The sequence below is a fragment of the Stegodyphus dumicola genome, chromosome 6 (assembly GCF_044657685.1).
Source record: "Stegodyphus dumicola isolate Sdum_Otavi_A_Nest chromosome 6, ASM4465768v1".
NCBI lineage: Eukaryota > Metazoa > Arthropoda > Arachnida > Araneae > Eresidae > Stegodyphus > Stegodyphus dumicola.
The window spans coordinates 165347570-165361702 of record NC_140773.1 but is presented as its reverse complement, the minus strand read 5'-3'; the positions used below and the strand labels follow the sequence as shown (position 1 = coordinate 165361702).

General features: G+C 33.7%; 1 protein-coding gene across 5 annotated transcripts in view; it reads right to left on the bottom strand.

The window, feature by feature from the left end:
• LOC118179429 (N-acetylglucosamine transporter UNC93A-like) overlaps positions 1-14133 on the bottom strand; it is a 328066-nt gene that overhangs the window by 100121 nt on the left and 213812 nt on the right. The gene's annotated exons all lie outside the window — the stretch shown is intronic.

Sequence of the window (14133 nt, the reverse complement as noted above, 5' to 3'; positions counted from 1 at the left end):
TATGGTGTCTTCTTTACAATAGTATTTGTTAATGTCCTGTTTTTCAAATAAGCAGCAGCTTTAATTACTTCAGGTCAGTAACGTCTGTCAACTTTTGCTTCGGCTAAAAGACATCTTGCCATATCCATTATAGTTCTGTTGTAACGCTCAGCAGTACCATTTAATTCGTGTACATATGGTGGGCATGACTTTATCTTGAAACCTTTCTCTCTTGCAAATTTGTATATCTTGCTATTCATATATTCACTACCATTATCACATCTTAGTTCTTTGATAGTCTTCCCTGTTAAATTTTGAATTTCATTTACATATTCAATTAAGCAATCAGAGACTTGATCCTTAGATTTGATACAATAAATTTTTGCCAACTTGCTATAATCATCAATAAAACTCACAAAGTATTTCTCACCATTACATCCAATTGTTCTGTGAGGTCCATTTACATCTGTATGTATAATCTCCAGAATATCTTCTGCTTTTCTTCTATTATTCTTGAATGGTAAATTGTGCATTTTATTTTCAATACATATGGCACACTTCATATATTCGGTTTCTATTTCTTTAGGGATTCCTTCTAATAGCTGATCTTTGCACATAATATCCAGATATTTAAAATTTACATGTCCAAATGAACGGTGCAATTTTTCTTTTAACGTTAACTTATTGTTGGTCAAATTTGCAAATATTTTACCATTTTTAACATAACTCTTTACTTTATATAATCTTTCTTCTTTCTTTGCTACTGCTACTAATGAACCATTGACATCATATATTTTAGAAAACTTTTCTTTTGAAACTATTTTATGATTATCAGTAATCTTTGAATAACTTATAAAATTTGCTTTCATTTCTTTTACATAAAATACATTCTTCAATGTTACGATAGATTCAGAGTTATATACAGGAAAAGAAACTATTATATTGCCAACCTTTGTAGCTTTCAAAATCCTTCTGTCACCGACTTTCACTTGAATAGTATCCTTCAAAGTGACTTGCTCTTTGAAATATTCATCACTGTTTATAATGTGGTCTGTGCATCCGCTATCCAGTAACCAATTGATTTCATTTTTATTTGTCACAATATTTGCACTGGAACTTGTCATGTTACTTTCAATAACAGTGGTGTGAAAACTATTGCCTTGATGAGTGTTTATTCTCTGGTTAGAGTATATTCCACGTTCACGATGTCCACTAAAAGCACGACTACGTCCTCGATTGTTTGAAGAACTTCGACCGCGATAATTAGTGGAGCCATTACAACGATAGTTCCTTTGATGGACATGCCAACAATTCTTTTTAATGTGACCAGGTTTTCCACAGTTATAACAGACATTCCCTTGTGGGCCCGATTTACTTGTTTCAATTTTGAACGCATTTGATTTTTCTGCTGGTGCACAATCTTCATAATCATTTTTCTCATTAAGTAATTTTGATTTGATTTTGCTCTTTAGGTAATCCACTGTTCTGTCCTTCTCTGGTAATACATCTATTAAGTCACCAATGTGACTGTAATTTGAAGGTAATGCTCTTAGCATATAGTTCAATTTTTCTTGTTCCGTCACGGTGGCGCCGGCATGTTTCAGTTCGTTCACATACTTCTCAAAATCATCGAAAAATATATTTACATCAGGATAATTTTTCAGTTTCACACATTCTAAGTTATTTCTACAAACAATTTGTAGAAATGTTGAAGTTTTTAAATACATTGCATCAAATTTCGTAATTATATCAAATGCAGTCTCACACTCGTGAATGTATTCCAACTGCTTGTTTGTTATGGCGCCGTAAATGTAATTTGTAGCTTGTTTATCCTTTTCTTCCCATTTTTCCACGTCATCGTTTTCACTGACTTTTCGCTGAACCACATCTTTACACTTTTTAAATTGAAGAAATTTCATCATACGCACTTTCCAATTAAAATAGTCCGAACCATCAAATAGGGGTATGCCGATATCGCTGCTTCTTGTACATGCCATTTTTACGCTAGTACCGGTAACTTTTAAAACAAATTATAACTACTGAATTCTTCATTCATATTCACAAACCACGAGAACTGCTACCATGTTAAATAAATCGATATCATATGAAGAAGCAAGTCGAAAAATAAGAAACGTATCTTTTCACATTTTTTATTGAAACTTAACAACACGTGCACAACATTACATCGGCATCCATAGCTCGCACACAGAGAAGAGAACTTGGTGTTGCCAATACGGTAAATATAAATGTACCAAACTAACACAAGGTGAGTATTTTTTTGAAGAGTTGAATGATGTTAAATGTAAAAAACCATTGTCTCATAAGTCTCATAATTCCAAATTGTTTGGGTTAAATCCAGTAATGGATGAAAAGGGTTGTTTAAGAGTTGGAAGTAGATTAGTGAAATCATCATTAGATGTCGATGAAATTCAGCCTATAATATTACCAAATAATTACTTTTCTCGTTTAATTGTTTTGAATTGTCATGAAAAGGTACATCATAGTGGTGTAAATGAAACTTTAGTGAAAGTAAGAGGGAAATTTTGGATTTTAAAAGCTAGACGTTTTGTAAAATCTGTGTTACATGATTGTAGATTTTGTAAAAAATATAATGCTAAAGCTGGACACGAGATATCGGCTCCTCTTCCAGCTGACCGAGTGGAGAAAGCTCAACCATTTGAGGTAAGTGGCATAGATTTCGCTGGCCCTTTGTATTTAAAGGATGGTACAAAAGTGTATATTTCATTGTTTACCTGTACAGTGACTCGAGGAGTCCATTTAGAATTGTTATCAAATTTAAGTGCAGAGTGTTTCATTCAAGCCTTACGTAGATTTTTTGCGTATTTGTAGAGTTATATATTCTGATAATGCCAAAACCTTTAAAACTGCTGATCGTGAATTAAAATATTTGTATAAATTATGTAAAGATGAAAAGGTTCTAAATTTTCTTGGTAAAAATGGTTTTGAATGGAAATTTATTGTAGAAGGTGATCCTTGGTGGGGCGGATTCTGGGAACGTTTGGTAAGATCTGTAAAAACTTGTTTAAAACGTATCTTAGGTAAAGCTTCTTTATATTATGAAGAACTGTATACTGTTTTAGTTGAAGTTGAAGCTGTTATTAATTCTAGACCTATAACGTATGTATACAATGAACCAAATGAACTTGATCCTCTTTCACCATCTCATTTTATAACTGGATCTAGATTGACTGTTTTACCTTCACCTGAATCTAAACTAGAATCCACAAGATCTCAGTTGATTAAAAGATGGAAGCATAGGCAATTAATATTAGAGCATTTTTGGAAAAGGTTTTATAAAGAATATTTGTTAGAATTAAGATCACTCATGTTTTCAAAAACTCCAAAGAATTCACCCGTGTTTAAAATTAATGATGTTGTACTTGTACGAGAAGATAATGTGAAACGCTGTAACTGGAAGATGGGTAGGATTAAGAAATTATTTCACGGAAGAGATGATAGAATTAGATCTTGTGAGATTCAGTTGGATAAGGGTGTTGTTAGAAGACCAATTGAAAGACTTTATAATCTTGAAGTTCAGTAAAATTGATGCATCCGTTACGGATGCATGGGGGGGGGGAGTGTTAAGTTTAGGATTGTGTATCCATAGATCGCCAATAGATGGCGGTAGTGTTTGTAAAAAGAAACTGTGATGTCAATTATATATATGTATCAGTTCGTCTTAGGTGTGCGTGAATGAATGTTGTGTGGAAGAACGCTCTTCTGTTTATTACTTTAACTGCGATCCAGTCTGATTTATTAGAGATTTACACATATTTTGTTTAGTCTGTAACGTGATACTTAAGAGAACGCACAGTCCTGAAGAAATTTGAAATTTTGCTACCTGTTAATTTTTATAAAATCGACAAACCTCTTAAAAAATGTAGGCTATTTGGGTAGTTAATAACGTACATACTTTTAAATAATTTATATCTTCATTTCATTGTTTGTTGTTTACATTTGATTTTTAGTCCAAAGGGGCTTGGTCCCTGAGGTACTACTGTTTTCGTTTTGGCATATCGCGTTGAAATTTTTAAAAAGTTGTATCACTTTTCAAACTGTTGCCACCAAATATTATCGCCCTGTATTATATTTGAAGAAATTAAATAATGAAGAATCTGCATAAATGCAAATATGTTTCTCGCATTGTGATAAACATTTACTATTTTGTAAAACTTTAACGAATTTCTCATTAACAAACTCAAGGATTTCAAAGTGAGCAATGGCAACATTGTACAGAGAAAAAAATTTATTTTCCAGCTCGGGAGACTGTGTATCGGAAATTCTAAAGATATGCTCAATTTAAAATTATTTTGCGATATTGCTTTTGAACTGAATTTTATGGTTAAAGTGCGAAGAATATGGTATTTAATAAATAAAGGTAACACACAAAATGTTAAAAAAACGCCCCTTTGGACGTAATTTAAAATCTAAAAACCTTTCAGATTTTCCTTTTTAAGAATATTTTCTCTTATCTGATGGAAATAAAGACATAAGCCTGTATTAATCATTTGATTGGAAATGCAGTTATAGTTTCAGATTTCAAGGTTTTATTTATATTTTCTGTTCCTTGCAGTATTACTTTCCACACAGACAACATACATAAAAATATGACATTTATTTAATCTTTAACTGGTGTAATTTCAGTTACCTACATGATGTGATTTGTAATGCACTTGACTGATAACAGTTATAAAAATTTGGGCCCTAATTTCTAATTAATAAATGGCAACATCATATGCAATGCACTTCGGCCTGATTTACGAGCTCACCTAACAACGAGTTTTTTTAATTTTGCTCACCTTTTCTTAGCCTTTTTCATTCATTAAACACAGTAGTAGTCAAAATGATAACAGCCCTGGGTAAAATTGTAATATACGATACGGAATTGGCGCGGTTTTGAAAATTATCTCCAATACCAAAATGACTCGTTTACTACTCATCATAAATACTGAGTTTACTGCTCATCATAACATCGACAAATCTCGTGTATACCTTATGCTAGGATTAAACCGAGCCCTGAACGCTGCTCCGGTTTTTAATTTCTGAAGAATGGGATGTTTTATAGAAGTTTTATAATTTTTATCATCTGAAATGCATGTTTACTCTTAGAAAGTCCTAGAATAAGGTATTCTTCTTAAAAGAGAGGTAACTGTAGTGTGCTTTGTTGCAATCAATTAATTAACCAAGTAAACATATTTTTCAACTCAACCCTATCCAGAACTCAGTAAATTTAACCAACTTCTATAAAAGTATAGTAGGATTCCAGATATATATAGAGAACATGTTTATATTCATGTCCACTTATCTTAGTAAATAGTTTTAGTTTTATCTAATTCTTCCCCCCCCCCTCGGCTGATTGAGATGAGTAGCCATATGACCTAGGCTCTCAGGACAAAGCATCACGAACCGGGCAATTAATCACCCCTTCAGGCGAGTTCTGCGCAGCCGGCCACCCGCAGTTCCAATAGTTTTGCTTACGCTTAGGTAGCCGAGAAAACTGCTCTTTCTGGAATCGTGTTGAGACCTAGACCTGTTGAGATTCGTTTTCGAGTTCTTCAAATGAGACTCCTTTATTGAATTCGCTTCTCCCCCCTCCCCGCCTTTATATAGAATTGAGCCAAAACTATTACTATTATGTATATTATTTGGTCTTACTCTTGCGTAGGGCATTATTTATCCATTACTGCAGTGTTACTGCTTATCTGAATTAATGGGATAAGTGTAGTTAAGTATAAACTCGGATCTAACGATTGTTTCAAAAATTGAGTTATTATTTGTAAAACAGGCTCAGGAAGAAAATTATGCGGCTAGTAGATAAGACAGATAGAACTCCACAGACAAAACTCATTTAGCTTTTGTTTTCTTAATCCTGCGAAGCAAATTATTTCCTGAATTATGCATCTGGCGGGTGATGAAGTCATAAAATGAGCTGAAACAAAATTTCCGGTGGGTGCTTCTCTTGATAGAATTCCAGAAAATAAATTATATAAGATGTTTATAAAATAAAAGAACTAACGTTATAAACTACATATAACGACTCAAAGCTTAGTAACTATGAAATCTTTCACATAAAAATTTATTCGCGCCGACTCAAGCACGAGACATTCCAATAATCGGTTCGATGTGCTGACCTTTACATACAAGGGCACACGGGAATGCATTTATTTCCTCACTAACATTATTCGGCAATTATTTTCAAGTCTGGACTAAGCTCAAAGATAAGTTTTAATGACTTCCGTATTTAAGATCTTGAGGCATTAAAACCAAATATCCAATGATAATTAAGCTCGAACGCTCGTCTCTAATGAGCTTCGAGATAGCAATGTAAACTGAATCTTGATTCCTGTTCGCTGTACTTTGCGCCTTTTTTTTCTTCTTCATGTTTGGAGGACTAATTTTTTTAAAATTCAAGCGCTGATTAGAATAAAATTTAAAAGCTTCACAGAAAGAATATAATATTTTAGAATGAATAACTTTATGACATAGAGCACAACTACCGCATATCCATTAATGCTTCCTATAGGTTTAATTTATAGAAACACTCTTTTTTGAACATCTCCAATTTCAATCAAATTTCTTAAGACGAACATCTCGGAAAATTCTAATAAATTAAATATTCTATCTAAAAATAATGATTATGTTCATGTACAAGGTGAACAAGAATTATAACTATATGTTTGATGTATGTGTAAGTGAATTATTCTATTTTGTAGAGCAAAATGGTGAATAGTGTACTAAACTTAACTTCGATTTCGAGCCATGTATCCGAGCTTATGTCATTAGCCAAAATGGCGCTGAACATTCAGTAGCAAGTTACGGTTGCCGTCTAGGGAATCACAAAACAAAATAATCACGTCTACGGAGAAAGGCTTTAATTCATGTCTGTTGCAATCACTGGTGACCTTATAAAGGAATAAGAATTGACCGATTCGCAGTCAGGCACTATGATCTTAGTCAAGCCTAGTTAAAAAGAATGACAGATCTATTGAAAGACAATTCCATGCACTATTTCAAGATCATTTAGAAGAACAGACAGAAGCTAGCCACTTAAAATAACATCTTGAAATCCAAACCTGCGATAGGTGTACAAGGAAAGGAAGAAAACAACTGAGATTTCCACCTTCAATAAAAGACTATTTCAAAATGGATAATTTTATAGAGAGCTTAATGGAAAGTCATTTATACTCGTGTCGTACGTATGAGAATTTATGAAAATATCAATCATCTGGTTTTTTCGCTTACGGAAAGCTTATTTATCAAGCATTTAAATATATTAAAAGAGGAGTTATACATTATAGAAAACTGTAGAATATTTTTAAAGCAAACGGGCTCGTAATCCCTTTACGTAAAAAGATAATCATAAAAGATTCAAGCAGATAAACCTATTCTGTTACCGATAAAAGAAACCAGAGAAAATTACGAATATTCAGTGCTTTGTTCGTCCATTGGTAAGCCATCTGAGCAAAAAGACAGAGCATTTTTAAAATTCAGGGATTTTCCGATCTGCATGACCAAACTTAGTTAGTCTATATAGAAAGTTATGATTTAAAATATTAAACAAAACATTCAGTTATTATAAAAATACAGGAAGTCCAACAATTTATGATTATATCTACGTTGAAATTTAAAATAACAAAATTAGCAAACGAGATACTTTCATTCGCATCGTTTTTCAATATGAGAAAGTTCATATTTTGTTCACTTAAACTGTTCCCTTAAAAATAGAAAAAAAATTCCTGTGATATTTTCCCTTCAGGGTCCAAAGTTAATATTTTCTGATGTAAAATCTTTAAATGTGCATGAAAACACTTTACAGCGAATTTTTATATTTACTCATTTCCAAGCACTATACGAATCATGATCCCCGTTTCCTTACAGTTATCTTAGCGGATATCTGCGGTCTTAGAAGTAATTGAAAAAGCTTCCTCAAACAACAGGATGAGCTTCTAAAATAAATCACTCGGGGGAGGGGGACATAAAAAATGCAGCTGACGAAAGGAGATTTTTATCTAGAGATTCGTTTCCATCATCGATCATAAGAAAAGAGAAAACATTGAAGCAAAAAAATGAAAAATATTCTCTTATCTTAAGCGACTAAAAAAAATGAGTTTTTGTTGCAAAGATGTGTTTAAATATGAAATTGTTACAAGTTTCTAAGCTGTTAATCTTAGACACAGGTAAGAAAGGTAGAGAGTCCAAATAATTATGCTAGGTAGCGATAGAAAGGAAAGAAAAAGATTGCCTTTATATTTCCGGAACATCACAACACTCTTTTAGGAAAGCAATGTTTCTTTTGTAACACAATTTTTCAGAAATATAGTTAGAATATTTTAATTTTTATCATGTGCAAAATAAATATTCCTAAAGGGATTTAGAAATTAAAGTGAAAGAACAAATTAAATTATGAACATTTTTTGCTACCTCATTAATACTCTGATAGGACTAACTGTAGCGAAATTTACTTCTCCTTCCCCGAAAGACTGATAAGATCGTTTACTAACGGTAGATGAACTGCTGGATTTGCTTTCGCAATGTGTAACTTAAATACAAGACATCCCTTTAAAAATGTTTTCCTAAGGTACACCTTCTCTTAGAAAAGCTTAGCCGCAGTGTGCGTAATCAAATATATTTGATCCTATACAAAAATACTTACACAGCTAGTTAATTTTTCTTTAAATTATTTACATATTATTCACACGTCATCTATTCACAAAATAAAAATAAATAAATAAATAATAAAAAAAAAAAAAAAAAAAAGAAAACGAAAATCTAAACGACCTAGTGAAAAAAAAAAAAAAACAATTAATTCGAGTCTCCATCGTAAGAAAAACTGAAAAAAAGAACTTTTCTGCCTGTCGTTAAAATTTGAACCACACCAGATTTTTATTTTGACTGTCATGTAATTTTATAATCTTTTTAATTACTTTTATTAAATTTTTGTCTTTTTAACTTTATTTGTTAAGCATCACTTTCTTTGCACTTATGCCACATAAAATTCAACAGCAAAATCACAAAATATTTAAGACAGTATTTAGAATTCCCGATAGAGTGTTAAGTATTATCAGACATTTTTTACATTCACTTTGTTATCGCTTTAAAAATAATACACGGTAGTAACATTTGGTATCAACATGCTTTTATTTGTTTTGTGATTTTTTTTATATTCGTTAAACTATTTCTTTAAAAAACATCTAATGGGGACACCACATGATTTCCTTGTACGGGTTATTAAATTATATACACTTTTCTTCCTACACTTCATTTAAACTTATATCCTCAAATTATCCTATTTTAATTAAATGATTCCTTAAGACAAGTCGAAAATGACATCAAAATTTGAAATTAAATAGCCCGGTCAAGTTTTGTAGTATAGCAGTCAAACTTCTTATAATTTCACTTTTTCATAGTATAAAACCTTTTCCAAATGCAAAAATAGGAACCGGGTTAAAAGGTTAGGTTTCATTATTTGTCCAAACTAAGTTAGACATTTAAAACACTTTCGTAAGCACATGACTACGACCAACGACTGCGGAAATAAAACCCGGGTAAGGATTTTTAAGCCGGGTAACGAGAGTATATATATATATACTATATATATGTGTAAGAAAAAAATATGAAAGCAAACTTCTAAATTTAATTCACTATAATCTCTTTTATTTTTTATTTCATTTGGAAACTTCATCGCTCTGTTCTAAACATAGCGCTGTAAATCTAAACTACGTCATTCAAATTAATCATGCGATCTTACGTAACCCTTAATGCAGATGCCTCTTGACCAATCACCAAACTGTAAACCGAAACTAAAAACTGAAACTTTTGACTCTCTCCCTTCTTTCTATGAACTGATGCGTCACTTTTGCTTGTGCTTTCCTCTTGGCCAGACGTCTTTCTGCAATCATGTGCATGGCTGCTACATTCGCTTCTATGGCAATAATATCAAAATTGTAAGTGTTCTAGGCAAAAGTAGAGTTCCGAGTGAATTGTGGCCACAAAATGAGAATTTAAATAAAAAAGGAATTTAATCTGGCTCGACTGCTTCTTCTTCAAAATGGATGGACGCTCTAAGCATCAAGTATATACACAATTAGTATTTCTACGCACCTACGTTTCAGCGTTCGTATTTCAATGCCGCCAAAATTGTTCTGTCATTACATTCTTTGGCCAGTTCTAATTAAGAAGGAGTCTACATGGGTTTGCTATTCTATGTTCACAGTGAATCATGGGAAAAGTACAGTTTCATCGAAAATTTTAATGCAAGTGTGTACCGCATTCACGACCAAATCATTCGTGTCGTATCATCGAACCACAGTTTCATTACATATATATGTACACACACTTTGGGGTACCGCCGATTGTAATAAAAAAGGAGGGTATAAAACTAGATATTAAAGCAGCCCCAAGTACAAAATTTCGACGTTCTATGTCTTATTGTTTTTAATCATGCAAGATACATATCTACGTACGTACGTACAGACGTCATGAAAAAATCCTTTTTGAATCCATTTTCTCTACATATAATAAAATAAAGAGTGTGTCTGTGTGTGCGTGTGTGTGTCTTTCGTTCGCGCTGAGCGTAAGCTAATAGACCACGGCTACGAAATTTTGTACATAGTACATCTAGACAAGAGCCAGTGTACCTCGAAGCGATTTTTTCGAAATTCGAATTAGAATTTTTTTAATTTTATGTTTTGTGACGAAATCGCGTCATTTTGAGACATAATGGGCTATAGGAAAGCGAGATTTTACTCTATACACTCCATTTTCACATCGTCATGAAACGTAGGCACTTAGCTATTTTACGAACTTAAAATAAATTTCGTGTTTCAATAAATCGATTCAACACGAATTTATTTAACAAACGGAGCTTAACACTTTTTCAACGGGATTTTTTCTAAAAAAGTTTATTTAAAAAAATGTACAGTTTATTTTTCTTTGATTTTTGGACACGTTAAACTTTCATCCTTGCGACTGCTTTTACAAAAAGAATTTTGGAAAAATGATAATATTTTCTATTTTTTAAAGATTTTTACTTCCTTGTACGAAGTAAAAAGGAAGTATTGTAATCGCGAAAAGTTTCAGGCAGCATATTTCAACGAAAATATCCATTTTGACCGCTATCGAATGCAATTTAATGATGTTTTTGCGTCATATCTGTACGTAAGGACAGAATAAAATACTCTTTTCCTTCAAAAAAATTATAAAACTGCTTTAAAATTAATTCTGAAGAGAATTTTTTGTGGCGTCTGTACGGACGTATGTACGTACGTACGTGCGTGCGTACGTACGTACGTATCTCGCATAACTCAAAAACGAGTAGCTTCAGAACGTTGAAATTTTGTATATAGGACTGCTATAACATGTAGATGTGCACCTCGTATTTTGGTTGCAATCGGCAGCACCAATATATATAAATATATTTATATATATATATCCACTCTATTACCCGGCTCAGTGGTCTCAATGTCTTTACTCTTATATGTTTGTAAATTGTACATTTTTTGCTTTAAAAATGATTGAAAATGTTGTTTTTATCTTCCGGTTAAGGATTTTATGCCTTTAGTAAATCTGTGTGCAATATTTTTAGAACTATCAGCAATTTTAAAGTTGTTTAATTGCCACTAAGCCTGTTTTAAATGGCGGCCATTGATTTGAAACAGGAGACTTGTGGATTTGTTGCCAATCTAGAGAAACTTAGCTTCGCAACGACAAAGATAACGCATTCATTTATTATTGCCAATTAAATCATGCTTAATTCTTTCTGGAATTTTTTTGAGGAAATAAGCGTTTGAGATTTACTTCGTAATTTTTAATATAGATATTTTGAGTTTTTATGTATTTTTCCCTTCTCGCGAAGTGAGAACTGAATTAATTAAATGAGAAATACTCAATCGTCTGTGAAAAACTGTTTCTGTTTTGTTTTGTTTGCTTAAATTCTTTTATACTGTTGCGTGCGTACGGATTCGTTATGAAATGAATGCACAAGTCCGATGAAAAATGAACAAAAATTTATTATTATCACAACAAAAATGCTTAAATTTTCTCAAATTATCATGCAGTATTACAATATCTCACAGTAGTTATCTTTTAACTACTCAAATGTCCAATAGAACGTAATTCAAAACAGCTAAAGAACGCTAATCCGCGAATTCGCTACAATCAACAACAGTAGTTTTCTAAACAACAACAAACTAAACAACTGCTACAAACTGAGATGTTTTCCTCCTTTTATAAGATTTTAAAATCACGCGCTAGAATTTTCCGGCACTTTCTCGAAATCAAAAAGAGATATTTATTTATTTAACGTACGCGCTCTTGTATTTTTAATTTTTCCGGCTTAGCTTTCTTTTAATATTCGTCACGCGCTGCTCTGCGCGAGAAATAAAACCATTTAATTTATAATTGAACTAACATTAGCTTTTTAAATACCAAATTCGTAACACTGGCCCCTTCCCAAGGACTGCACGTCCCGGGCAGTACAATCCCTGGACAGGAAGCTAAACTTACAACTGTGGCATAAATGCAACTGAGGCATAAACATTACATTACAATATCAAACAATATAAACAATAAATGCAATAACTAACTTAAACAAATCAAATGCTATCAAATACTAAATACAAAACAAATACTAAATACAAATCAAATACTAAATACAAATCAAATACTGAATGCAAATCAAATACTAAATACAAATCAAATCAAATACACATTTATAAACAAAAAGGACCATGGTCTGATACTATTTACAATTATTTACATTACATACTATGGCCATAGTAATGAGCTAACCTGTCGTAATGAACGACTTTAGGTTTAGAGTTCGAAGACTTACGAATCCGAACCACGACGTCATTCAGCCTTTTTAGGACTGTATACGGGCCATCCCAAGGTGACTGTAATTTCGGACAAAGTCCTTTCCGTCGAGTCGGATTCCACAACCACACCTTGTCTCCTTCGTGGAACTGATGTTCAGTAGCTCTTGTGTCGTAGCGGGTCTTCATCTTCTCCGTCGCCAAGTTGACTCGCTCTCGTGCAAAGTTGTGCATCACTTCAAACCGGGCCTGGAGATCTTGAATATATTCCTCAGACGATGAAGGAGCATCTGGAGGGCGGCCAAACAATAGATCACAAGGCAGACGAAGGTCACGACCGAATAGCATCTGTGATGGAGAATAGCCGGTAGTCTCGTGGACAGCACTGCGGTAAGCCAGTAAAAACAGCGATAATTTCTTGTCCCAGTCCTGCTGGTTTCTGGAAACCACTAATGAGAGGTTATTAAGGATGGTTCGATTGAACCTCTCTACCATGCCGTCCGACTGGGGATGTAATGGCTTCGTTTGGGTCTTGTCAATGCCGAGTAGTTTGCATAGTTCTTTGATTACTACCGCGGTAAAATTCCTTCCCTGATCGGAATGTAACTGAAGAGGCACTCCGAACCTGGAAATCCAGTGCTGTATCATTACCTCAGCTACTGTGACAGCCTCTTGATCAGGAATAGGATAAGCTTCAGGCCACTTGGTGAAGTAATCAACGACAACGAGTATGTATTTGTTGCCATCAGCAGTTCGTGGCAGAGGTCCCAGGATGTCAAAGGCGATTCGTTCAAAAGGCGCCCCTACGTTGTAACGTTGCAGCTTGCCTCGGCTGCGTCTCTTAGGTCCTTTCCTACCTGCACAGGCATCGCAAGATCGGCACCACTTTTGCACGTCATCCTTTGCATTATTCCAGTAAAAGCGCTCACGAACTCTCTGTAAGGTCTTCATTATTCCAAAGTGACCTCCCGTAGGGCTGTTATGTAGTTCTTTAAGGACATCAGGAATGCGGGATCTTGGAAGTATCAGCTGCCATCGGAACGTCTTCCCATCATCCGATTCGAATTTCCGGTATAAGACGCCGTTTCGAATGTGAAGTGAATCCCAGAGTGCCCAATATTGTTTGGTTGTAGGACTACAGATAGAAATGTCCTGCCAGGTAGGTTTTCTGTTTGACGACTCCATTAGATCAATTATGGGTTTAATGTTGCGGTCTTCCAGCTGGTCTTTCCTGACTTCATCATCACTCCACGGTTCTCGATCAGCAGATGTTGATGTTGTAATTTGTCTTGAGACCGGAGTCAGCAGCTCTTTTTTCGCT